Below are 15,261 nucleotides of genomic sequence, written 5' to 3' on the forward strand. Positions count from 1 at the left end.
ATTTATTTTTAATGTTTTATTTATTTCTGAGAGAGGGAGATACAGAATCTGAAACAGGCTCCAGGCTCTGAGCTGTCAGCACAGAGCCCAACACGGGCCCTGAACCTACAAACCATGAGATCGTGACCTGGGCTGAAGTCAGATGTTCAACCTACTGAGCCACCCAGGTGCCCCTAATTTATTTATTTTTAAAACAGTTGTTGGGGTGCCTGGGTGGCTCAGTCGGTTGTGTGTCTGACTTCGGCTCAGGTCATGATCTCACGATTCCTGGGTTCGAGCCCCGCTTCTGGCTCTGTGCTGACAGCCAGCTCAGAGCCTGGAGCCTGTTTCAGATTCTGTGTCTCCCTCTCTCTCTGACCCTCCCCTGCTCACGCTCTCTCTCTCTCTCTCTATCTCTCAGAAATAAATAAAAAACATTAAAAAAATAAAACAATTGTTAAAAATTTTTTAATGTTTATTTATTTTGAGAGAGAGACAGAGTGAGCAGGAGAGGGGCAGCGAGAGAGGGAGACACAGAATCTGAAGCAGGCTCCAGGCTCTGAGCTGTCAGCACAGAGCTTGATGCGGAGCTCAAATCCACGAACTGAGAGATCATGACCTGAGCTGAAGTCGGATGCTTAACCGACTGAGCCGCCCAGGCGCCCTGCTTTTTCTCCAGGTTTTAGTTTGCAAAATGATATTTGAGAATGGCTGCTCGGTATTCTATTTGTCCCTTAAAAATGCCAAACTCATTGCTGCCCTTGTTTGGAACGGGCTTCTGCCTGGTTACCACGCGGCTGGCTCCTCCATCATTCAGGTCAGCTCCTTGAGAGGCACGTCTTGTGTAAAGCAGCCCCCCTGATTGCAAGTCTCTCTCCATCCCATTGTCCTGTTTTCTTCTCTTGATAGTACTTCTATCTTTATTTATCTATCTTTATTTATTTTTGTGTCTGTCTTCTCCTAACAGAGAATACAAACTCTGAGGAAAGGGGACTTTTCGATCTTGCTTGCTCCGTGTCTCCAGTGGTTACAACAGTGCCTGGCACATAGTAGGTCAATACATGTGACTATATGACTCAAAAACTCAGAAGACCACAGTTTTCGAGTTGGTGATTGACTACCCAAGTTTTTACTGCCTAGTCGAGTTATTGATTTCGAGGCAATCAGTGTATCAAGCGGTTGGGGAGGAAGGTTTTGGGTTCTTCTCTCCCCTTTGTCATTTATTAATGTTGTGATGTTGGCCGGTATATTTAACTTCTCCAAGTCTAGGTTTTCCTATTTGTAATGAAGATAATATTAGTGCCTACCTTGTAGGGTTATTGTGAGGATTTAATAAAAACAATACATGGAAAGTGCTTAGCACAATGCACATGAAATACAGAACAAGTAACATTAGCCATTCATCACTGGCACCTAAGTACTTCCCAGGTACTTTCTCATCCAATCCTCAAAACTGCCCTGGTTACATGACCATATATTTTTTTAAAAATTAAAAAAAACATATATTTATTATTGAGAGACAGAGAGAGACAGAGCGTGAGCATGGGAGAGGTTAGAGAGAGAGGGAGACACGAAATCTGAAACAGGCTCCAGGCTTTGGGCTGTCAGCACAGAGCCTGACACGGGGCTTGAACTCACAAACCGTGAGATCATGACCCAAGCCGAAGTCCAACACTTAACCGACTGAGCCACCAGGGGCCCCACATGACCATATTTGTGTGTGTGTGTGAAAATTCATTGAGTTTCACATTTATTTGTATACCTTTATGTATTTGGATTATAGGCAATAAAAGGTTAGCTTAACAATAAACTGAAAGCCAATGAGGTAGGAACTGTTATCATCCCCATGTTACAGATTAGGAAACTGAGGGTCAAAGAGGTAAGTCATTGGCTCAAGATCACAAGAGAGTAAGTGGTGAGGCTGAAGGTCTGGAGCCTGTGCTCTTAACCACAGCTCTTCATGCCCCATTTGCTGCCTGGCCTGTTCAAACTCTCAGTCAACAGTAGCTTTTATTGTTGTTAACATTTAACATTTTTGTTGTTGAAAATTTTTCTTCTATTTTATATATTTTTAAAGTTTATTTATTTATTTTGAGAGAGAGAGCAGGGGAGGAGTGGAGAGAGAGGGAGGGATCATCTCAAGCAGGCCCCATGCTCAGCACAGAGCCCAACATGGGATCAGTCATGACCTGAGCTGATATCAAGAGTCGGACGCTTGACCAACTGAGCCACTCAGGCACCATTAAATTTTTTCTTTTGTTTTAAATAATGCTTCAGAGTACATCTTTGGGCATTTTTGGCTTTTCTCTGCTTTTGAATTATTTCCCTTAGATAAAATCCCAAGGATAGAAGTAACAGTGGGAAATGAATACCTAGAGAGCTGAAGTGACTTGATTCAAGGTCACATATAAGTAGTGGTGCTTGGAGTAGGGCATGTACAACCATGCACAGTTGTATAGGTTGTTCACTTCACTAGGGCAATTGATCCAGGGGTAAGTGGCCTTCCCAGAGGAGGTCTGGTAGGAGCTGAGGCTTTGGCAATGTTTGAATGGGCAGAGGTGAAAGGGCATTCCAGGTAAAGGCACGTAGGAGGGGAGAATGAGGAGAGTGTGATGGGGAAACCAGTTTCAAAGGAGCAAAGAATCAGAAAAAGGAGGATATGAGGAGACAGGTAGGGCTGGATCATTCATTCATTCCCTAAATATTTGCATAGGTTTCTACCGTATGCTGGGAGCTGTGGATATGGTAGTGAACAAGCCCAGCCAATCCCTGTACTCATGGAACAGGTGCTTTATTGGGTGGGGGTGGGGATAGACAATTGACAAGGAAATTGAGTAAAACAATTATAGACTTTGAAAAATAGTTGGAAAGAGTGGGTGCTGAGTCCAGAAACCATGGAATGGGGACCTATTTAAATAGAGTGCTAAGGAAGGCCTCTTTGGAGAGGTAACATCTTAGTTGAGAAGGGGAAGACTGCTCCAGGCAGGGCACACAGCCCATGCAAAGGCCCTGAGGTAGGTGCTACAGCACGAACATTAAAAGCCAGGCACAAGAGGGTCTTGAGGACCCTCTTCAGAAGTCATTTCAGACAGTCTAGAGCAAAGGACTCTTGTTTCCATCCCGGTTTGGTCTTTCTTCTGGGTTCAGTTTCATCTGTCTACTGGTTGACCTCACAGAGCAGTCACCTCAAAGTTATGTGTCTTCCCCAACCAGCTTTCTATCTCCAGTTGTCCTCCTCATTCTTTGCGGTCTCCCAGACTCGGGGCAAGCTCCTTGATCCTTCCTTCCTCATTCCTTCACTTCTATCCCTTCTTTGGCCACCCTCCGAGACCAGGGAAGCAGCCAGGTGGTCTCGTGCAGTGGGCTACACGCACAACAAGCACTTTGGAGGCACAGACATGGGTTCAATCTCAGCTCTGCCATTCAGTACATTTCACTGGGCCTTGATTTACAGGGAGTTAGTTATATGGTGGCCAGGGAGTCAAAGGGGATGATGATCTAAGTGACAGCAGCTGGCACACAGTAGGTATTTGATAAATAACAGTGCCTCACCCTTTCCCTACCATTCTTGGGAACCATCTTGTTTTCTTCATACCTTGGCTCTTCATATTCGGGAAGCAGAGAGATGGTAAAGGTCTGGGGTAACCACAGACTCCCTAAATCTCTCTCTGGGGGGAACCAGATCCCTAAGGATCCCCTTTTCCAAGTATTTTAAACAGATAGCTTAGCTTGTAAGTACAATGCCTACTATTCACTGAAGGTTTACTGATGCTGGTTGCCATGCTCAGTGCCTTATATACACTCTTTTTCTGTCCTCATGACAGTCCTATGAAGGAATTTCCATTGCTATCCCCATTTTATAGCTCAGAAAATAAAGTGACTGGTCTAAAGTCACATAACTAGTTCAGGGATGAAATTGGGACTTGCGCCCACATTTTTCTAGCCCCATGAAAACCTTTGTGCCCAACCACTAGGCAATCCTACCTCATAGCCCATCTGGCTAAAGCAGGGAGAACCAACATGTTTCATTTCCTGAGTGCAGAAGGCCCAGAGGTGAGAGATTTCCTGAACCCATAGTGGACTGGACACTAAGCTGCAGACCCATTCCTACCCCAGCAGAGCAAAATGGGGGGTCTAACACCTCAGGGTGGCCTAGCCCTTCCACAGTGCTGGAACACCTCCCCCAGCAACAGAGCCGTAAACACAAGCAGCTCTTTCAACAGGATGCTGAGCCTGAGTCATGGAGTATTTATAGATGGGCCTCTACTCTTCCCTCAGCTCTGCCAGGATTTATCAGGTTCACTTGGGGCTCGGAGGGTGACAACTTGTTTATCATCCAAGGTGCCCAAGCAGGCTGTTGGGACATCCTCTGAGAACGAGGTCTGGTGGCCTGCCCGTGTTTAGACCTGACCTGACCCCCATACATCAGACTGAGGCAACATCAGCTGTTCCACCTTCTCCCAAATACCACTGCACCCAGCCCTACCACAACCACACCCACACCCAGTGAACTTATGGTCTCAGGGTAAAATGGGACAGAAATGCTACTTCTCTCGGGAAGACATCTTGGATTGATCTGGAAAGGTTAAAAATTTTCCCCTGCTCTTGGGGCGTGAAACCTCACGTTGGTCAGATAATTGAATTAATCATAATAATGTTGACTGAGGACCTTCATAAGTTGGATATTTATTTAACATCTTTATGGATGAGACAACCGAGACTCAGAGAGGTCAAGTAACTTGCCCAAGACCACTAAGTAGCAGGGCCAGCCTCAAAAATCTAGGTCTTTCTTAGTTCCAGAGCCAAAGCTGTGGGTGACCTTGGGTAAATTACTTCCCCTCTGAGCTTCTGTTTCTTTATCTGTGAAATGGAGATACTAATCCCTACCTCTCATAGTCGTAAGGACTGAATAAAACTGGTACATAGTAGGCTTCCAACCACGGAGTGCTGTCCCCCAGCCTCCAGTCTCAACAATCAGTAAATTAGCCTGTTCTAAGCCGCTTAGGACAGGACAATTAGCCAGGTCACATTGGACTCAATCTTCAGGGACTTGAATCCAGGATCCAGGATCTTCCAGTCACCACTGCCCCACCCTTTGTTTCTTCCCAAGAGTAGGGGCAGAGGAATGAGGGAGTAGAAGGGGCCTTGGGAGGTTAGCCGGTGGCTGTGCACCAAGGCACAGCAGACTGACCAACCATGCTCTCACTCCTGGGATCTATTTTGGATGGTGCCAGCCTCCAGGCTGCTGGCGGCCAGAGCTGGATGTATCAGTGCTGAGTTAACAGAGCAGCCCCTGGGGCCATATTTAGTGGTTGAGCACCGACCCCAGATGGGTGGCTTAGCTGCAGGCACTAGGCAGAACCTGCTTTTATAATTCCTAATAGGTGGCCCTGGCAAAAAAACAAAAAAAACCCAAAAAACCCGTGGGCTGGGTTACTGAGTCCTTCTGAGTCTGAAGTCTGCCTGTTCCTCTCTGCTCCCTTGGGCCCTTCCCTCCCTAGCCCGGTGCGGGGCCCCATAATTCAAGGTTCCAAGCCTGGCTCTTCCACTTACTACCTGTATGACTTTAGGCAAGGTACTTAACCTTGACGTCCTGATCTAGAAATGGAGATAATCACACATGCTTCTTGGGCTGTGATGATGAAAACAGGTCCCTTCCTTTTTTCCCCTCCCCACTACCACTGGGGCCCATGGCCTTTAAATGCACTCCCTTGGGCCTTGACCTGGGGTGTTCTAGGGTTCCCAGGCTGCTCTCACCTCTCACAGTGCTTCCAGAAACCCTACTCCTAAGTCCCCTCTGGCCTACTGGCCAGGGCCCAGCCCTGACAGAGGTGAGGGCCCAGCTCCCTCAGCTGCAGCTCAGATTTCCTGCTGGGCCTCAGTGGAGGGCCTCGGTCAGAAGCCCCAGCTCTTTGAGACTTAATTAAGTCTTTGAGACTTAATCCATAGGAACAGTGACTTTTTAAAAAGTGGGATTTCTTTCCAATCATCTTCTATGCCTGTACAACATTTCTGATTTCTACACTTATTTGCATAAACATATACATAATTTTAACAGAAAAGAATCAGATTACCTACCAACGATGTCTGTTTTTCTGCCTGTGGCTAACAATATATTGCTGACATCTTTTCATATTGGTATTCAATATAGAAAGCTCAATGTCATTTGTTAAGTTAGAGAAATACTTATGTATGTATGTACTTTATGCATGGGAATTCTTACTGGGGTATGCTTTGTTTTATTTTTAAGTAAACTTCTCCTTGAAGTGTAATATACGTTCAGAAAAGTGCACACTTCACACGGATACAGTTCAAAGCACCCTCGCAAAGGGAGTGTGCCTGAATAGCCCAAACGGGGATCAAGAATCAGATCGTGACCAGCACTCTCAGAGCCTGGCTTGTCCCCTTCCAGCTCCTGGACCCAGGGCAGCGCTCTCTTACTTTCTAACGGCTTAGATTAGTTTGCGCTTTTTAGAACTTTATAAAGACAGAATCACATATGTACTCTTCTGTTCAACATTCTTTGAGATTCATCTGTGTTGTTGCCGTGGCAATATTTGTTCACTCTCACTGCTATGTAGCATTCACTACATGACCACATGACAGTTTCTTTCTTTGTTCCCTTGGCGGACGTTGGAGTGATTTCCAAAGTTTTGCCCCATTAAGCGATATTGCAAAACACATCCTTGTATTTAAATAGATCTATGGATCTGATTATCTGTTTAAGTGTCTCTAGCTAACTAAATATATCTTTCTGTCATTATCTTTCTAGGATTTTGATAAGAGAGATGCCTCAGAATAGAACTGCTGAGTCACACGTATAAGTACTTTACAGTTTGAGTTTGTAAAATCATACCCCCTGCCCCAAGGTCAAGAGTAGGAGCAGCGTCTATTGCCCTACGCTTTCGCCAGATTTGTATATTATTAATCCTTAATAGTTTTGCCAATCTGGCAGGGGAAAAATCAGATTTTACTGTGGTTTTAATGAGATTTTAAAAATTAGTGAGGATCAGCCTCTTGCTTATTTTTGTTTTGGGCGAGGGGGCATTGTCATTTAGTCTTTTGTGCGTTGCCTTTTTGTATCCTTTGCTTGTTTTTAAAACTTCAGTGTATTGTGGGTATTGACACTTGGTCTTTACATGTGTTTCTACTGTTCCCAATGGTCACTTGTCTTTTAGCTTTGTTTATGGAGCAACTGCCGGTTTAAATATAGTTTGTTTTCCTCCCACTTACTGTTTATGATCTGGATCGTCCTGAGGGTGTGTGTGGCAAACCCCAGGTTCAAGCTGGTGGGGGGAGAGTGAGCAGCAGGCCAGGTGGGGTGGGCAGGTAGCCCCCAAGACTGTCTCTCCGGAGTACAAGTACCCAAACGTTCTGGCCAGCCCTGAACCCCCGGGGACCTTGAGTTTGCTGCAAGCCTTCCAGATGCCATCTGGACCCCACTGTCAGGGAAGTCTGTCTGCACAGCTGAGGGCCCGTGTTAACTGGGCAGTAGAGGGAGGGAGAGTTTGAGAGCAAGGGTAAGCAGCCCACCTCTCCGAGTTCAAATCCTGTCTCTGGCTGCTCAGGCTGTCATAACAAAATAACACAGGTTGGGTGGCTTAAATACCAGAAATTTATTTCTCACAGCTCTGGAGACTGGAAATCCTAGATGAATTTGCACAGGCAAGGTGGGCTTCATTCTGAGGCCTCTTCTCTTGGCTTGTAGATGGCTGCCGTCTCACAGTGTGTTCACATGGTCTTCCCTCAGTGCATATGTGTGAGGAGAGAGAGAGAGAGAGGGAGCAGACTCTTGTGTCTGTAAGGTCACTAGTCCTTCCCTCTCAAAGGCCCCATTTCCAAATACAATCACATTGGGGTTTAGCACTTCGATATATGATTTTGAAGAGATGCAAACAATGCCCCAAGCCATTTCCCAGAAGTCTAATCTTAGGTAAATTACCTAATCTCTCTGGGACCCAATATCCTTATCTGTAAAATGGGGATGATAGTTGTATCAAGCTCATGAATTAATAAATAAATTAATAGCTATAAAACACTTAGAACAGAGTGTGATAGTCAGGCTCCAAGACAGTTGTCAAAAATTCTTACCTGCTGGGATTCATGCCCCTGTGGACCCCTCTCACACTATATCATGGCTGGTCTGTGTGACCAATAGAATATAGTGGAAATAATATTATGTCATGTCTGAGACTAGGTCATAAAAGAACATTTGCTCTGTTGGATCACTCCATCTGGTGGACGTCAGCCACCGTACTCTGAGGATGCTCAAGCAACCCTGTGGAGAGGTACCCGTTCCTTAGCCCATGCCCACCGATTTGCCGACCATGTGCGGGAGCCATCTTGGAAATGGATCCTCCAGCTCCAATCAAGTCTTAAGATAAACTGCACTGCAGCCCCAGCCAACATCACTACCACCTCCTTAGAGGCACTGAGCTGGAAGCACTCAGCTTAGCTGCCCTTGAACTCCTGACCCACAGAGAACTATTTGAGATACTCAGTGTTTACTATTGTTTTAAGCTGCTGAGTTTTGGGAAAATGTGTTGTGTAGCAATAAAGAATACATAGACCGTGGAGTTATTCATAGTAACTGTTCAGTAAACGCCAGCCAGTTTTATTACCCTGACTGTGACAGTATTAGCAATGGTGTTTTTCAGGTGTCTATCATGTGCCAAGTATGTGCTGTATGTTGGGCATATGGACTTCTACCTCTGTGGCATCAATTTTCAGCAAGGCCTAGAGTGTTAGGGGCAGACAGTTACCCCAAGTCCTAGACTCTTGGAGTTAAAAGACCCAGAGCTATCATTACCTGACCCAACCCTCGTTTTCAAGATGAGAGAACTGAGACACAGAGGTCGAGGTCGTGTAACCCACCGTGGGTATCGGAGCTGATATAGAAGAGCCTGAACTGGAACTCAGATCCACTGGTGTCTGGGCTGCATTTTTGTTGTTGCTTTGCCTTCTAATAAGGAGCTATTGCATCTTACAGTTTATAAAGCTCTTTCAGTACTTTATTTTGGGAACATCAATGCAGAGCCCCCTGCAGACCCTGTTAGTACCCATACCCCTAGGGAGGTCCATATCTCTAAAGGCCACCCACTCCTCAGAGCCCTTATGGCTGCCACAATGGCTGTCTGGACCTGGGAACAGCAGGAGGAGGCCTGTGGGGCTCCCACCCCTGAGTGGTGAGATCCTGAAACACTGTGCTCCCCTTCCCTGGCACGTGGGCTTTCCCCTGGCACCGAGGTCATTGCATCACAACCCCAGGCCCCAGTGACCTGCCTCTGCCAACTGTTTGGTCTTTAGCCTCTGAATAAAGGACCCATTGGTTTGATCCTGTGATTTGGGATGACTCTGTTGAGGATGACATGGAAGCATGTGACAGGGATCTCAAGCTGTAAGAAAAACAGTTTTTGTCCACCCCCGCTTCTGAGTGTACTTAGGCACCACAGAGGCTCAAGGGGAAATCCAGAGGAAGAGGCAGGGCAGACCCACCCTCTGGAGTGGTCATGGGGGCCAGGGCGAGAACAGCACACACGGGGAAGGGATCCATGGTGTACCCAGGAAACATTTAAGCAAGCCCCAAGCTATGCGGAAATGAAAGGGGAGCCGGAGGATGATTTCCTTTCCAGCATCACCACCCCAGGCCTGCGTCAGCCAGTCCTCCATCCCTGGAAGAGCTCCTCCAAGAACCCGGCCCCTGAGGACACAAAGGGACCCTCAGGGATCATTTCTTAATGGTTGGGCAAACAAGAAACTGAAGGTGGGTGTGGCTGGCTGGGCATCACATTGCTGGTCTCTGGCAGAGATTTCTCCCCCAACCAAGAGGTCTCAGGTTTCCAAGGAATTCCCTCTCCAGTGACAGTCAAAAACAGCATAGACTTTGGGATTAAATCAGGCTTTCAGCTCTGCCTACACTAGCCGTGGGACTTGGGGAAACTCTATAAGCAATCTGTGACTCTGTTTCCTCATCTGTTAAATGGGGAGAAGTATGACCTACTCATGGTTGTTGTGAGGACTGAATGAAATAGTACCATGAAGCTCTTAGTAGCTTCCCAGCCCCTTGCAAGCAGTTTATCAATCAAAAATAGTGTAATAGTTATATTACTTACCATCACCTCTTTTTATTTCTGGGTCCAGACCATTGCCCCTGCTGCTTTGCCTAACCCCTACCCAACTGGGACCCCCTTGGGTGCTAGGCTCCTCCCACTAGTAACAAACTTTGAGGGTGGTCCCAAATGAGTTCTGTCTCTTATCTGAGTGATGTTCTGCAAGTTACTTAACTTCTCTGAACTTCAGTTTCTGATATGTCAAAATGAGAATCATAATACCCTGAATCATTCTCTGACAAATCAATGGCACAGAAGAATGGTAGGAAAGGCCATTGCTATAGATTCAAAGATACTGATGAGACAAAAACAGCGAAATATCATGTAGAAGACCTTATCTGAATCTCATTTGTAAAATTAACTGTAAAAAGACATTTGAGACAATCAGCATCCTCAGAAAATGGTTTGGAAGCTAGATAATATTAAGAAATTCTTGTTATTTTTCTTGGATGTGGTAATGGCATTGTGATTATGTACCGAAAAAATCCTTATCAGTTAGAAATGCTTACTGAAGTATTTATGGACAAAAATTGCTTGATGTATAAGATCTACTTTGAAATATTTCAGACAAAAGAAGTGTGTGGGGGCATAGATGAACTAAGATTGGGGAACTGTTGATAACAGTTGAAACTGAGTTTGGTTACATGAATTCATTATTCTCTCTACTTCTGTGTGTTTGAAATTTTCATTAATGGGGTGCCTGGGTGGCTCAGTTGGTTGAGAGTCCGACTGTGGCTCAGGTCATGATCTCACGGTTTGTGGGTTCGAGCCACGCATTGGGTTCAGTGCTGACAGCTGACAGTTCAGAGCCTGGAGCCTGTTTCAGATTCTGTATCTCCCTCTCTCTCTGACCCTCCCCTGCTCATGCTCTCTCTCTCTCACACAGAAATAAATAAAATATTAAAAATTGAAATTTTTATTAATAAACAGAAAAAATGAAAAACAAAAGTATGAACAGGGGCACCTGGGTTGTTGTTTGGGTGTCCACTCTTCATCTCAGCTCAGGTCTTGATCTCTGAGTTGTGAATTCAGGCCCCATGTTGGGCTTCATGCTGGGCATGGAACCTACTTAAAAAAATCAATCAATCAATCAATCAAATAAACAATAAAGAGTAAAAATAAATAAGCAAGGAGACATACAGGGAGGGAAGAAGTAACATGTAGTCATCAAAAGCTCTGGGCTCAGGGGCACCACTGATATTCTGTGTTTGTTTTCTCATCTGTCAGTCCATAGCTTTCTAGTATGTTCCAGTAACTGGTAACAGTACTGGTTTATAACTTCCTGGTTCTGATCCTGGCTCTACCACTTGCTAGCTGGGGTACTTTGCCAAGTGACTTAACCTCTCTGAACCTCTTTGCTCAGCTGCTTTCGGGAAAATCATGCTCGGTGCCTCACTGAGTTATTTTGAGGACTGAACAAGGGAGCGTGGATGAGAAGGGCTTAGCACAATGGCTGGCATGCAGTAAGCACTCAATAAATGCTTCGGTGTGAGGAGCGCAGGTTTAGGAGTCAGGCTACCTTGGATGTGAACCCAACTCTGCTGTACCACTTGTGGCTGTGTGACTTTGGCCAAGCCAATTAATTCTCTGAATCTTGTTTCTTTTCTCCTGGGAAAACGAGGATCATAATACCTCCCTTGCAGATCTGTTGTGAGGATTAAATGGCAAGACATGTTTTGATGCCCAGCATGGCCCACGTGGGAATTCCCCTTCCTCACCCCTTGACTTTCAGCAGTGCTGGCCTGGCCAAGGCCCAGGCTGGAGTTGATCCCACTGTCCATTTGCGTGGCTTTTGCACCTGGACTGCCAACTGTGACTGGAGAAAGTCAATAGAACCATGTGAATGGCTCCTCACAAATAGCAAAGCCCAGTTATGAAACGCCAGCGAGGCTTTTCTGCCCTCGCACAGTCCTTCTATCCCTCTCTAGGGGACTTTCTCCTGTGCTTCATACTGGCTGGGCCGCCCACTCATGCTACCCTTCTCTCTGCTTAGCCTCAGAGGTTGATCTCAACTTCCTCTTGACTGAGGTCATCAATATGAGCACCTTTCTCTCCACTTCTCAGTACCTGATTCCCACCTTCATCCTCTCCTCTTTCCTATCCTCCCAACTAAAGACAAAGAGTGTACTTCTCCAAGGCTGTAGAATTTACTCCATCACCCTCCTCCCAATCTTCCAGTGCTTTCTTTCCAATGTGTTCGTCAAAAAAAAACTGGCTCAAATACCTTAATCTTTCCCAAGTCTAACAGTGATTCTGTTTCTCCCTTACTTAACTCACTCATCCATGGGGTGCCTGGGTGGCTCAGTCAGTTAAGCATCTGACTTAAGCTCAGGTCATGATCTCACGGTTTGTGAGTTCGAACCCTGCATCTGGCTTTGGGCTGACAGCCTGGAGCCTGGAGCCTGCTTCAGCATCTGTGTCTCCCTCTCTGTCTGCACCTCCCCCACTCATGTTCTGTTTCTTTCTCTCTCTCTCAAAAATAAACATTAAAAAAAATTTTTTTTAACTCTTCACTAATCCATTCATTTAAGAAATATTTGTTGGGTACCTACTATGTACTGGGGATGCAGAATCCACAGAAACAGTCTTTATCCTCAAAGTCTTCAAGGTCCAGAGGGAGAATCATACTCACAAGCAGATAATGGTAAGATGACAAGTGGGGTGCAAAGATGGACCCATGCTTGATGCAGAGATTGGCGAGGTGTGCAGTGAGGGGCAGGGAAGCCCAGGGACGGCTCTCAGCTTTCTGGTCTGCGTGAATAGATGAACCCTGGTGTTTGTGTAGACCCCAGACTAGGAAAATACAGGGAGGAGCTAGGCGTTCTGCTTGGGGGGATGAGTTTGAGGTGCTGTTGGAACATCAAAGCAGAGATCTCCAACAAATCTTCAGCTTAAGGGAGAGAGAGGTCTGAATTCAAATTCGAGATTTGAGGATTATTGGCAATAGGAGATGGAGTCTTGAATGTATATAAAGTGTTCTCTGCTGCAAGTAACAGAGTAACTACACTATGATGCCATTTGTTACTTACATCCTAAATAGTCGGGGGGAGGGCAGCTCCAGGGCTGGGTAAACTGGTAGCACAGTGATGTCATCAACGACCAGGGCGCTATCTACAGTACCTCTTTACTGTTCTCAGGGAGTGGATGTCTTCCTGAGATTTGTCCGCCATCTTGGTTGCAGGAGAGCTGCCCCACCCACGTACAGCCCCACTCAAAGGCAAGAATGAAGCTTTCCTTTTGCACTTCACTTTTCATGTGGGAGGGGGAATCCTTTAGCCCACTTCTATGAGTCCTTGGGTCCCTGAGGCCATCACTGTGCCACTTAGGCAAAGGAGAATGGGATTACCATGATAGGTTTAAGCCTTAGTCTCCTGGGGCCTTGGAGAGGTCCAACTCCCTGGAGAACAGTGCTGTCTGATATCTGAACAAAGTTGACGTGTGAGCAAGGAAGAAGAGATGGCCTCTCGTCAACCCTTCCCCTTCTTCCAACCAGTAGCTGGCTTGGCAGTGTTGACCTGCAGTTCAGTAGAGTCAAGCATATCTGGATTCATGTCCTAGAGCCATTTCTTGCGATCTGTGTTACTTCATGCCAGTTATTTTACTGTCTGTCCTGGAGTTTCCTCATCTATAGAATGGGATTAGAACAGTTCTTATGTTGTTATGTTCTTATGTTGGGGTGATGAAATGAAATAATGCATACGAAGTGCTTAACACAGTGCCTGGCTCTTGGTAAGTGCTCAGTAAAAACTAGCCATTAATGTTTTTGGGGGGACTACCCTCTCCTTAAAATTCCCCAGCCTCATGGGGTGCCTAGCTGGCTCAGTAGGTGGAATGTGTGACTCTGGATCTTGGAGTTGTGAGTTCGAGCCCCATGTTGGGTGTAGATAATTAAAAAAAAAAAATCTTAAAAAAAAAAAATTCCCCAGCCTCTTGTCCTCTGGGCCTCTTCCTCCCTCCTGTGACTGGTTCCTCCTCTTCTTCTCACTCCCATTTTCTACCCTTCCCGATGTTGGCTCCTCTGCCCTCATCACTCACTAGATCTCGTCTCCAGGTTTGAGGCTCTTCTCCAGGCTGAGGTGATCCAACCTACTCTCCTACCACCCTTCTTTCATGAGACCCTGGACACTTCTGTGTGTTGTACAGCCTCTTAGGCTTATCCTGAGGCCTGCTGTCACTGCTCTCACCCACTCTCGCCCCGGCACCTGATACTGGCTGGCCCCCATATCCCTTTGCATGAGATTCTCCCTTAAAAATAGTCATTGGAACTGCTCTAATGACTTACTTGCCAACACAGAAGGTGTCCAGAAGAGAACATAAAGAAAAATTTAAATGGGTGCAGAGAGCAGAGGGGCGCATCTGGATAACCTCTAAATGTCCAGGTAGGGTTTTGTGGCCCCACAGGGTGGCTATTTCTGTTTGCATCCCTCCCTCGGCTGTGAGCTTCTCAGGGCAGGGAAAAGCATTAGTCCTCCATCTGTCACCCTGGCGTCTGATGTATAGTTAGTACTCAGAAAAATGTCTGATGAATGAAAAGGATTCCTGGCTTTGCCACTTTCTAAGTGACTTTGAATAAGGTCCTTTCTTTCGCTAGACCTCAGTGTCAAAATCTATAAAACAAGGGTTCTGCACTATGTCTCAAGGAAGCCCTTTCATCATCAAAGTGAATTTAGTGGCCAGTGGACGCAGGCAGGATGGGCTAGCTGGGGTGGGGTCTGAAGGTCTCTAGCAACATGCTGTGCTCAGGGAGAAGGGCTGCCCGGACTCCTCTTCTTCAGTACTTGGGAGCAACTCAGTACTCTAAAGGAGGGGGTTTATGGCAGTGAGGAATCACTGGCTATTAACCCTGCAAACCCCAGGGGCCCGCTCCTTGGGGCCCACGGCTGGCTTACCAGGCTGGTATGGGAGGAAGACTAGTTTCTGCAGGAAACCCTGGTACCCAGTCCTCCCCCCACGTCTGCCCACGAACAGGCTGTTCTTGTTTACGACCCTCCTCCCAGGAGAACAGTGATTTCTCATCCCTACATGTGATTTGAGAGGGCCGGTCTTTCAGGCCTGGAGGAAACTCAAGCCCCAGCCAGCCACTTGGCATCGGAATGTTCAGCTGGTCCCCTCCTGGGGCTCATGTGACCGAGACCCAGCTATAAATATCAGAGGGACCTCAGACCAAGACAGA

General features: G+C 46.4%; 1 long non-coding RNA gene across 2 annotated transcripts in view; it reads left to right on the forward strand.

Moving 5' to 3' along the window:
- The window catches only part of LOC144241188 (uncharacterized), a 27,393-nt gene extending 18,877 nt beyond the window's left edge, over positions 1 to 8,516 (forward strand). For both annotated transcript variants that reach the window (XR_013337985.1, XR_013337986.1), the window contains exon 4: positions 8,177 to 8,516. This is a non-coding gene — a long non-coding RNA (uncharacterized LOC144241188). The remainder of the gene's footprint in view (positions 1 to 8,176) is intronic.
- Positions 8,517 to 15,261: the final 6,745 nt, after the last annotated feature.

This window comes from Crocuta crocuta, unplaced genomic scaffold, assembly GCF_008692635.1.
Source record: "Crocuta crocuta isolate KB4526 unplaced genomic scaffold, BGI_CrCroc_1.0 scaffold127, whole genome shotgun sequence".
In the NCBI taxonomy this organism is placed as follows: domain Eukaryota; kingdom Metazoa; phylum Chordata; class Mammalia; order Carnivora; family Hyaenidae; genus Crocuta; species Crocuta crocuta.